The sequence below is a fragment of the Diorhabda carinulata genome, chromosome 1 (assembly GCF_026250575.1).
Source record: "Diorhabda carinulata isolate Delta chromosome 1, icDioCari1.1, whole genome shotgun sequence".
NCBI lineage: Eukaryota > Metazoa > Arthropoda > Insecta > Coleoptera > Chrysomelidae > Diorhabda > Diorhabda carinulata.
In genome coordinates this window covers 8,853,211-8,864,352 of record NC_079460.1, presented here as the reverse complement: position 1 = coordinate 8,864,352, position 11,142 = coordinate 8,853,211, and positions in this window count along the sequence as shown.

Genomic DNA, 11,142 nt, shown 5'->3' with positions numbered 1-11,142 from the left:
AGTCGAACAAAAACAACAACGTGTTTATGGTTCAGAGCAGTTTTTGGCCATGTTTACACTTGATAAATCCGATTTTTTGCGTCGATATGTGACAATGGATAAAATATGAATCCATCACTTCACTTCGGAATCAAAACGATCATCATATGAGTGGACTGCATTCAGTGAACCGAAGCGTCCAAAAGCACAACAGCCAGCTGGAAAGGTTATGGCTTCAGTATTTTGGGATGCGCATGGAATATTGTTCATTGACTATCTCTAAAAGGGAGAGAAAATCTATAGCGAATACTACATAGAGTTGTTGGATCCTTTAAATACAAAAATCAAGGAAAAGCGGCCCGATATGTCGAAGAGAAAACCTCTGTTTCACCAAGGCAATGCACCGATTCACAACTTCCACTTCGAATTGCTTTCTCTTCCACCGTTTAATCCAGATCTGGCCCTCGGTTACTACTGGCTATTCACTGATGTGTTTTTTTTTATTTAGTCCCATGACTTGAGTTGTTGAGACAATATGTGACAAATATATCTATAGTGAGAATGTTGTAAGTGTTAAGAGCGATTAGAAAAAAGGAAATGAATCAGTTGAGAAACAGTAGGATGTCCTTCGATCTTAAAAAAGTGCAAATAGTTCTTTAAAAAAAAAAAAATTGGGGAACTGGAACGTATGCGAAGAAAAATACTTAAAAATGGACCAGCGGCTGTCTCCTCTATCTTAACAACGCGAAATGAAAGTCTCTTTTGATACTAGATTTAGTAACATGGACTTCTGTTTCTTCAATTTCTTTAATAAAGAATGTGTGAAAAAGTAAGCACCTCGTATATTTTAAACAACCTTATAGGAAATTTGACTGTTTGTAAACTTACCCTTTTAGCTTGCGAGATTTTTATAACATAAACCATAACTGTGTTTATAATGCTTACAACTGTGAGCGTAGTATCTGTTACGGCATATAATTTATCATTACCTCTAATTTTTTTATTGTATATCTCGAATATCCCTGATGAAGTTAGAAGTAATAAACAATATATTGGATAAATGTACCCATCAAACTCAATTGCATAAATAAATTTAGGTTCTAAAGTTAAACAATTCATTCCAGTTATTTTCAAAATCAACAATACCGGATGTATAGCTTGATGGATGTTAATAAATTTCATATTTGTACAACGCCTTCAATTTTGAATTGATACAAAGAATTATCAAAATGTTTCACAAATTATAAGTTAAACGAGGCTTTCTCATTCACTCAACATATAAAAACTTGTTAAACAATGTGATTGACAGTAATAATACCTCGTAAATTGTAAGCGTGAAAGTGCTTCAAAATAATAGATAAATATTAATTATATATTGAATAAAAGTGACAAACGCACACGTTATATACAGGCTAGCATGCTAAACTTTAATTTTCTTATGCTCTAAAAAAGATTTAGTGAATGTATTAACCTAAGTCAGGCATTGCCGCCTCAATAGGCACCTGAATACGCTAGGTTAAGCTGAGGCTGCAACGTGAATATTCTGCTATGTAGATGATGAAATTTCTATCCACGTTGTTTCGAAGTATGAGAGAGTACAGAACTGTAGAATATCATACCTGAGAAAATGACCATTCTTTGCAGTTAAAGCCATTCCTAACATGATCATTTGTTTTTCTACTCAAAGCGGGGCAACTGCATTCGGTGTGGGATGCCCTATTTGAGAGCAAAATACAAATTATGGCTTAAAATATGACTTTTGGCAATGGCATAACATGACAATAGAAACATTATTGTTTTTCGATTTGGCGGTTTGGTACATTTTTTGGTCTTTCGAATAATTTAAATTAGAGTATAAAAAAATTCCAGTGGTGATAAAATGATTGATATGATTTGGATATTGAGAGAATGCAATAAAAACGTCTTACTATCAACAAGACAATACGATGAACGTTTTCCTGGAACGTGGCAACCTACAAAAGCAAGCTTGGAGAGATTGATGGAACAGTTCAATCGCACGGGCTCAGTTAATTGTGAAAACATGCATGATTAAAAACTTCTGTGACAGAAAAAATGAAATTTATATTTTGTTGACAGTTACTGAAAACCCACACAAAAGTGCGAGTTGATTCTGAAAAAAGACTAGCATTTTGTAGGTGGGTTTTACGAGGAGAAGACGCTTAATAAAAATGGTGATATATATTTCGATTTTCTAGTAAACCAATTCCTTTTTTATTGAAAGGTGTCTCACTTTGTACACGAAGGATGTGATTTTTGTATGATGGTCTGCCATGTGCACGCCTGCCCACGTTAATCAATAAATTAATGGTGAACTGAATGAAATATTTCCTGGAAGATGGATCGGAAGAAAGGTCCAGTACAGTGGCCACCAAGGTCACGAGATTTCAACAAAATGAACTATTTTCATATAAAGAATGAAGTGTAAAAAAACCTCCAACAATGAGGGAAGACATGATGGAGAGAATACGGAATGAATTGCGGAATTTTTGACAAATAGGAAGAAATAAATTAATTATTTCGTAAACTGGTAACGAAAAATTCTGAATATTGAAACCTGTCGATTTTTATTTTTAAACAGGCAAAATGGTTAGCTTCGTTTTTATTTACTACCAGGAAAATAATATTAAATAATTTGTATCCCCCAAACATGTGAAGAAAATAAGTGCTTTCGGAAAACACATATATCTGGCAGAAAAATGGAAGCTTATGATTAAATCAAGAAGTAAATAGCTCCATTTAAATTTGTACTATCTAAATATGTCAAAAATTCTAATTGCACCCCTCGAAAAATCGAGAAAAAAATGATTCTGCAAGGACGGATCAGCTGCTTTAATGGTCCTACATTCTGCGCGGTAGAAAATTCTGATAGCAGAAAATTGATTCAATTTAAACAAAAACCACGCATGATTCGTTTTATTATCATTTGTAGTACCAATAAATTATCATTAACGAATTTGCACCCTCAGGTAAAGTGCAGAAAACGAATGTCCTAAAAATTATAATCCTCACAGAAAAAAATTAGATGAAGAAACTGATACTGATCCGCACTTGAACAATAATTTTTTTGTTGGTTTTTGTAATAATTTGGTTGTACAAGAAAGTAAGTAAGTACAAAGCTATTTACTCCTTGATTTAATCAAAAGCTTTAATTTTTTAGTAGTTTTTTGGAGAGTACGGTTTTTTCTTTTTTTAAATTTTAAATTTAAAATTTTTTATACTTACCCTCTTAGATTTCAAAATTCTCATGACATAAAGAAAAACTGTGTTAAAAAGACTTTCTAGATAAAGCATTGTCTCTATTGCAACGTATAAAATATCCTTATCATTATTATGTATAGTGAAAATCTCATAGAAACATGCTAAACAAATTAACCCGGCACAGCAGATTGGGTAAAAGTATTTATTAGATAAAATAACATCTTGTTTTATACTGAAACAATTGAATCCAGTTAATTTATTAATCACAAATATCGGATATAAAGCTTGATAAATATTAACAATTTCCATAATGAGTATGTAATATTTGTGACCACAGATAAATGAGAATGTTTGAAAAATATTGAATTTAAGTATAACTTCAACTTTTCGTCTATTGAAATGACTCGCCAACTGTATAGTGATTGACAGTAATAACCATTTCATTCGTAATTATTAGCAAAAGGGCATAATAATAGTTATTGATAAAGACTGAAGTACGTACATATTAAGATTGATATGTGAATGGCTTTAAAGTAACACGCCCTAATCTACGAGGGTCACTAGCAGTACTTATATACTGAGAACTGGCAACATTGGTGTTGGAGGTAAAATATGTCAATGCAATCTTGAAATTTAACCCCAAAGATTAAATACTCGATAGATCTGCCGCTCTATATAAAAATTTGACGACAAAATTCGATCCTAGCGACACCTATCCGATTGGCTCCGTACCAAGAAAAAAGATTTCTATAATCAAAGATTTGATCTAAGGTTCATATCCATGCTAATTTCGCGGGAAATTTGAAAATAACTCAAATGCTCAAAGCTAGCTGTCTCATCAAATTGTGAATGAAACAAAAGTATTATGCAAAATACATTTTGCTAACATTTCAAATTCAAATATTGTTGTTTACAAGAAAATATGAATACCTGAAATTAAAATGCTGGTTAAATGAAGTATTTTGTAAAATATTTTGGTTTCATTTACAATTTATGTGACAACCAGGTCCGACCGTCTAAATTTCACAATTAAATGGTTTATATAAGATATAGGTAGATGGAATATCGAAACACAGGATGATTATTATAATTTTCATTTTGTTTTTGACATTTTATAACTATTTCCACAAACAAAAAATTTTCCTCCACACTTAGCAGGCTTAGTGAGATACCAGTATAATTTCATTGAATAAGCAGAAGAAAGAGCAATTGTATTGTCATTAGAATTATTTCAAATCAGTAGGAGTATAACATATATGACAAAAGATATGATATAAATTATGAAGTGTAGTGATAAGGAGGACCTCGTTGATTGGGGGAAAAGTTAAAGTGTCCATCTGTAATCAAAAAAACAACTCACCAACATAGCGGTAGTGTTTGGGATGGGTATCGATGGTTCGATGTTATCAAAATATTGATCAACCATCCAACAGTCTAAAATAGACGAAACCTTTAATAAAATAATAATTTCACACAACCAAGGCGACATCAGTGTAAAAATAACGCAGGCTATTGTTTACATGATCTGTGTGGACGCAGAGCCTGTATCAAATGTTGAGCATAAGGGATTGTGAAGATTGTTGAAAACGGTCGCACCTCTGTATGTAGTACCGACCCAAAAAACAATAAGAACTGCTGTGATTGATAAATATAATTAAGTTTCATCCGTATTCAAAGCAAAGTTGACTGATGTGGGGTGCTACAGATAAGAACGGATTCACAAAACCACAGCTTCACTATACACTTTTTTGGCAGTAATAAAAGTGAACACTTTATTGAAAAAGGAGTTTTAGGACTATTTGATCTCCATGAGCGACATACAGCGCAATATATCATCGACCAGTTCGACAAAATTTGTGAATAATGGAGTATTTTTATATAGTCAAAAATAATTTGGTAATGAAAACCATAAAAACTTCAAAAAACGTGGATAGTGATTGGATACCTACTACAACGGTGTCATTTCAAATTTACTAACTTTATTCTTGTTAATATAAAGATAAAAAAATTATAAACAATGGTGTAGACAGTATTCATATATTATATATTTTATGTATAATTTCTAAATGGATTTGTATAAAAGTTTTTTTAAAATTTTATAACTTTCAGATAAGAATTTAATGTACTGTCCTACTTTGATCATTTCTGGCGTTGCTTGCTACTAAAACTCTCCTTAATTTACTCCCTTTCAACGGATACTCTTTGATGGTTTTCTTTTATACACCATAGTATAAATGTAGCAATTGTAGATGAATTAAAGTATTCAGATTTAAAAAATTTAATATCATATTTCATTATTTAAAATTCCAAAAATTTGCGTTGTTCAAAAGTGTTGAAAGTTATTGAAATATAAATAATATTTTAAAATTTCCCAAATGTTAATGTAGCACCACCCTTCTTTAAACAAATTTCGACAGACATTCTTTAACATGCACAGATTGTTCTTACTTCTACCATCCATAATGCCCAAATAATGTTTTTAATATTCCTATTATTTTTCTTATATCTAATTTTAAATCAAAAATATATACGGATGCAAAAAAAATCGCTTGCAAACACAACTACTTCCTGTGTAATTATTTAAACGAGTACTTCTTGGAAAATAACGATCTCTTCTGATCTGACCCCCCAATTAGATGTCATTTTTCCAACATTACGATCGTGCTATAATGGATACCATATACGTTACGGTTCATATTTTTATATATTCAGTTGACCTGTCTCCTAATTACAATTTACTGGAGTGAGAATATTTCTTTTATGGTAACTTATCTGGATAATAAAAAACAATACCTCTTTCTTGTATATCTCTATAAATCTGCCGAATCTAGTCTACGCTTCAGTTAAATCTCTATATTGCAGTATTTCAGTCAATTCCCTCACTCGTTTAGATCGTAACCAAATTTACATCACAGAAACTTCTCCTCACTCTCATTTTTAAATTGTTTTCCTACTGTTATCTGTTCTTTTGACACAAATTCATTCACCGACCGATATTTCTTATTAATTAATTTTGAAGACAGGGACTCATTTTCACTGTTTAACTTTCTAACAAATAATATTTGATGCTTTGAATGATACAAATTTTACCATACTATTTATGGTAATATGTTCATTTACCAATTAACCGAGTATATATGTTCTCATATTACAACCATTTTTTTATTAACCTCAAATTGTACTATAGTTTCCATGACATGACACTGAATATTAACGGATTTTGCAGCTAATTATTAGGAAGTAATAGTTCTTAATTACCAAATTTCTGTGCCTTTATGTTCAAAATATACTATAACAACTTTGTCATTATCAGCATTTATTATTTAAATCATTCTTAAAGACCAATTGTACCAAAGTTAACGCCAAAAATTTTATTTTTTATTGCAGTAGTTTTAATTGAAGTGTGGTTTCTTAATTTTCTCAGTATTATAGACTAAGAAGAGTTTCAAAATGAAAATTTATTATTTTAAGAAACTTGATTTTTTACTCACTCTTTCCTAATGAGATTCGATCAACCATACAATTGCAAGCCTGGTTCACTCATCATTAAGCTATCGAATCTCTTATATTTTAGATTTATTTTACAGAAAATTATCATCAAAAAGAAAGTGTGCGAAATTTGATTAGAAAATTCCTTCTAACGAACTAAGAATGCGAAATCAAGTGCGATGAAAAGGAAATCCAATGGCAAGGGTTCTTACACAAAGAATTTCTTGTGAGAGGATCCTTGACCCAGGGATACTTAATTTGTACATTTCTGACATAAAAGGAAAATATTTTGGGATATTATGATAACTTAAGGAAACGGAAATAGGCTTACCCATAAATAGTCCAAAATAATTTGATGTATCAATAAGAATTTCCTTCACAAGTATGTAAATGAAAGTATGTTAAAACATTAAAAAATAATTTTAATACTATACTAAGCTATACAGATAAAGTGATTTATAATCGTTTAAGTAGAAAAGATTGTCCCTACTAAAAATTAACCAAAGATTCGTCATACAAGATACCATTAAAAAGACAAATTCAGTATGCATAAAGTTTACACGAACATTTGGGTATTGATAAAATGAGCCATGAGAAATGGGACATAGCAATAAATTCAGACAGTAAAGCTGCTATCAACACATTAAGCTATCAAGTCATCGATTAGAAGTTTATTTGGGACTGTAGGAAACTCGATGCCCTAGGTAAGAACAATATATTTTTTGTTTGGGTTTCGGGTCTTCGGATAATTAAGGAAAACGGGTAAGCTAATAGATTAACCAGAAAAGGAATGCAAAAGCCTTTTCAGGGTTCGAAACCTTTCATTTACAAGTAAGATTTTCAGACGGAACAACTCATCCAAGATTTAATTACCTCCTTCGGAACATTAGTACTGCAAGATCTAAGTCAAACTAGAATATTTGTAAATATATGCTAGACCTTCTCACTACAGTCTCAGAAAGTACCTAGTGAGGCTAGGTCTAGCAGGAAATGAGGACGTGTTCTTGAAGCAATTCTGTAGATACAAATTCGTTTTAACAGGGTATTTGCATGGTTTGAGAAAAAATATTTTTGGGTAGTCTATATACAACTTTTATTATAATTCGTTGATCAATATTTATAGAGAAAAAAATTATTGAAAATTCAAAAATCTTGTAGATACTACTTGTAGAACATTTAGTGAGGCCTCCATAGGTATAAAATAAATATTGTAAATGTGACAGTTATTCTCTCAATTACTCTAAATTTTTATTTTATGATGCCAAGAAATTCGAATATACTACAACAAAAAGTTTTCAAAATGTTGAGAGATGTTATTATTTTTGGTGCTAGTATCATTTCAATGTAATATTCAAATTTAACTTATTTTATGGCTATCATACCACATGTTACAAAAAAGTGACCGTTTTGAAAAATAAATTTAACGAAGAATTTTATAATTTTTGTGCTGAAAATACAGTAAGTACATAACAATTGAATCTTAAAAATTATCTTAGCTAATACCACTTCTATTTTTTATTCGTGTTTAAATAATTGTTAGTTAAATTTACCTACGATTTTGTAAATTTTCCACACACATATTTTTTTAATTAACTCAAAAAACTGTTGTTTATAAAATGAACAGGAAAATAATCTGATTTCCGTTTTTTTGTAACAATTAAATGAGGATTTTCCCATTCATCTATTCAAATCAAAAACTTTATAAAATTTATAAATAAAACAATATGCACAAAATTATTGAATCAGAAATTTGGCTAGTTACTTCAGCAACAAAAAAGACTAATATAATCAACCTGGAAATTGCATTAATTCACCGATTTAGCGTTGAAGTTAGGAATCAAATTATGCCAAAGTCTTCCACGCGTTTACAGGATGCGATTACACGGCAGCATTTTATAATATGGCTACATTCAAAAAATAAAAGATACCAAACAGTTTTTGCATCATTAACAGATCCTACTGATATTTTCATTGACGAAAAAATGAATATCGTTCAAGAATATGTATGACATCAAGAACTGCGCCAACGTGAATGATGCGAAATTTCGCATTTTTATGAAAAATTACTCTGCTAAAGAAGACAGCGAGAAGTTTAAAAAAAAATAAAAGGCTTCGACTCCAACTCCATACCACCATGGTGGATATCATTGGCTCAGTCAATTTTACGAACTATTTTCGTTAATCCATGTGGCCTAATGCAACGGATCCAATATGTGTAAAACTTCAGCCTGAGAACTGCGGTTGGTTCTTAGATGAATATTTAAAGCCACTAAAATTCATTGGGGATCATACACCTTCAAGAATTGAAGACATTGTCGAAACTACTGAAATAGAAAACGATGATGAAGAAGGTTCAGAAGTTGGAGATCACAGTTATCTGTCTGATGACTCGGAATCTCAATAGCATTTAAAAATTTATTATTTACTACAATAAACAAAATATTGTTTTTAAATTGTCTGCTAAAAATAGGAATAAAATTTGCAAGATTAGAATTATATATGTATTGCTATAACCTTCTTATTTACTAAAAATGTATATATATATATATATATATATATATATATATATATATATATATATATACTTTAATATAACAAAATATATACACATATATAATTAATTGATTAAAAAAAATTAAAAACTAATCCTTTTTATTTTGATATGAAACTACTCAAAAATGATGCTCAGCATGTACGCGTCTATCGCTATCCTTTTTGTTTTCATGAGTAGAGAGCATGCGCTCTCTCTTTCTGTAAAAGACCGGGTTACAAACAGCTATTATGTTGTGTCATCTGTCGCATGAGATGGTTGGTAGGGACCTCTCAGTGGCACATATTCACTCGGAGCAAAGTTTAATCTTTTAAAATTCGGCAACCGGTATTCAGGACTGATTTTTCGCAGGCAACCCTATATCACCGTGTTCGTAATAAAATAAACTTTATTTCTATTTAAGTTTCATTCATTAACCAGACCTGTGCAAATTACTAGTATCGATTTACCTGTTCATACCTGGCAACCCAGGAGTTGTGACTATAAGTTGCATACTTTCGATTGGCATAGAATTTATCTGTTGACCAAACCGGTGAAATAAATAAAAAAAAACTTTTTTAAAAATATCCTAGACTGAAATTTGCAAGACAACCAATATGCCATATATTTTTTTATATATTAAATTACATAAAAATTATGTTTGATCCATTAACCAGCTCGGTGAAGGTCGTTTTATATCGGGATCTTAGACTATTATAATACGAAGACTCGCCAAAGTAGCGCTAGTGTAGCAAGTGGAAATTATATAAATTTAGCAGTTATATATTTTATGTACAATTTTCGAATGAATTTGTATATTAATAGTTTCTTTGAAATAGTTATGACTTCTTTCAAAAAAGAAATTAATTTACTATCCTACTCTAATAGTTTGTGGTGCTCTTTTTAAAATTCTTCCACTTGTTACTATAGCTACATATAAATTTAGATATAGAAACACAGCAAGTTATTTTAAATATAAGCGAATGTTTAAGAGGAAAATATTCAGCAATCTGATAATGCAATCATAATAAGAATTTCTGAATTAACTAGAGTAAATAAATTTTCCATTTGTCGAGTAGTCACGAAAGGAGTTGATGTGGATCATTCATAGAACCGAAAAACATGTAAAGAAAAATTGAAATCAGTTGTCCAAGCTTCTCAAGATTTTATACGCAGGACAATAATACAGCAAAAGGTAGCAGATTATCCAGAATACAATTACACCAGTTTAGAAACATTGCGTCGGGAATAAACGGATGGTAATAACCAAATCGTCAATGATCGTTCGATGGCGACAAGATTATTTGCGTCCGATAAAAGACTACCGAAGTTTTAATACACATAATTTATCTAGATGAAAGATGGTTTGAGATTCACGATGTAGTAAATTTCGGTTGGGTTGACAATAGTAAAAATTGCTGTTTGAATGGGCCATGTTTTAAAGGGAAACGCCTTATAATAGTACACACTGGAAGCAAAGACTGTTTCGTGCCTAATGCTTTATTAATATTTGCTAAGAAAAACAAAAACTGTGCAGCTGATTATCATGAAGATATGACGGCAGAATTTTTTGTGTGGTGGTTTAATGAACAGCTTTTATCTTATACATTCTCCTTTAGATACCAAATAATAGTAATAACAAAGCACAAATTTTAACATTTATGTCTGAAGAAAATATTCCTATTCCTGTCAGCGATCATAAAAAAGGCCCAATAAAGAAAGAATTGCTTACTGTAATTAAAGGCCTAAACTTAAGAAAGAGAAAATTTATTATATTGACAAGCTGTGCAAAGAACAGGGTCTCAGACTACCTCCTTACTATTGCATATTTAACCCTATAGAGTTAATATTGGTAAACGTAAAATCAGAATTAAGAAATTTTAAACAATCTCCTAGAACTGAGTAAAGAGGTTGTAGAAATCGTA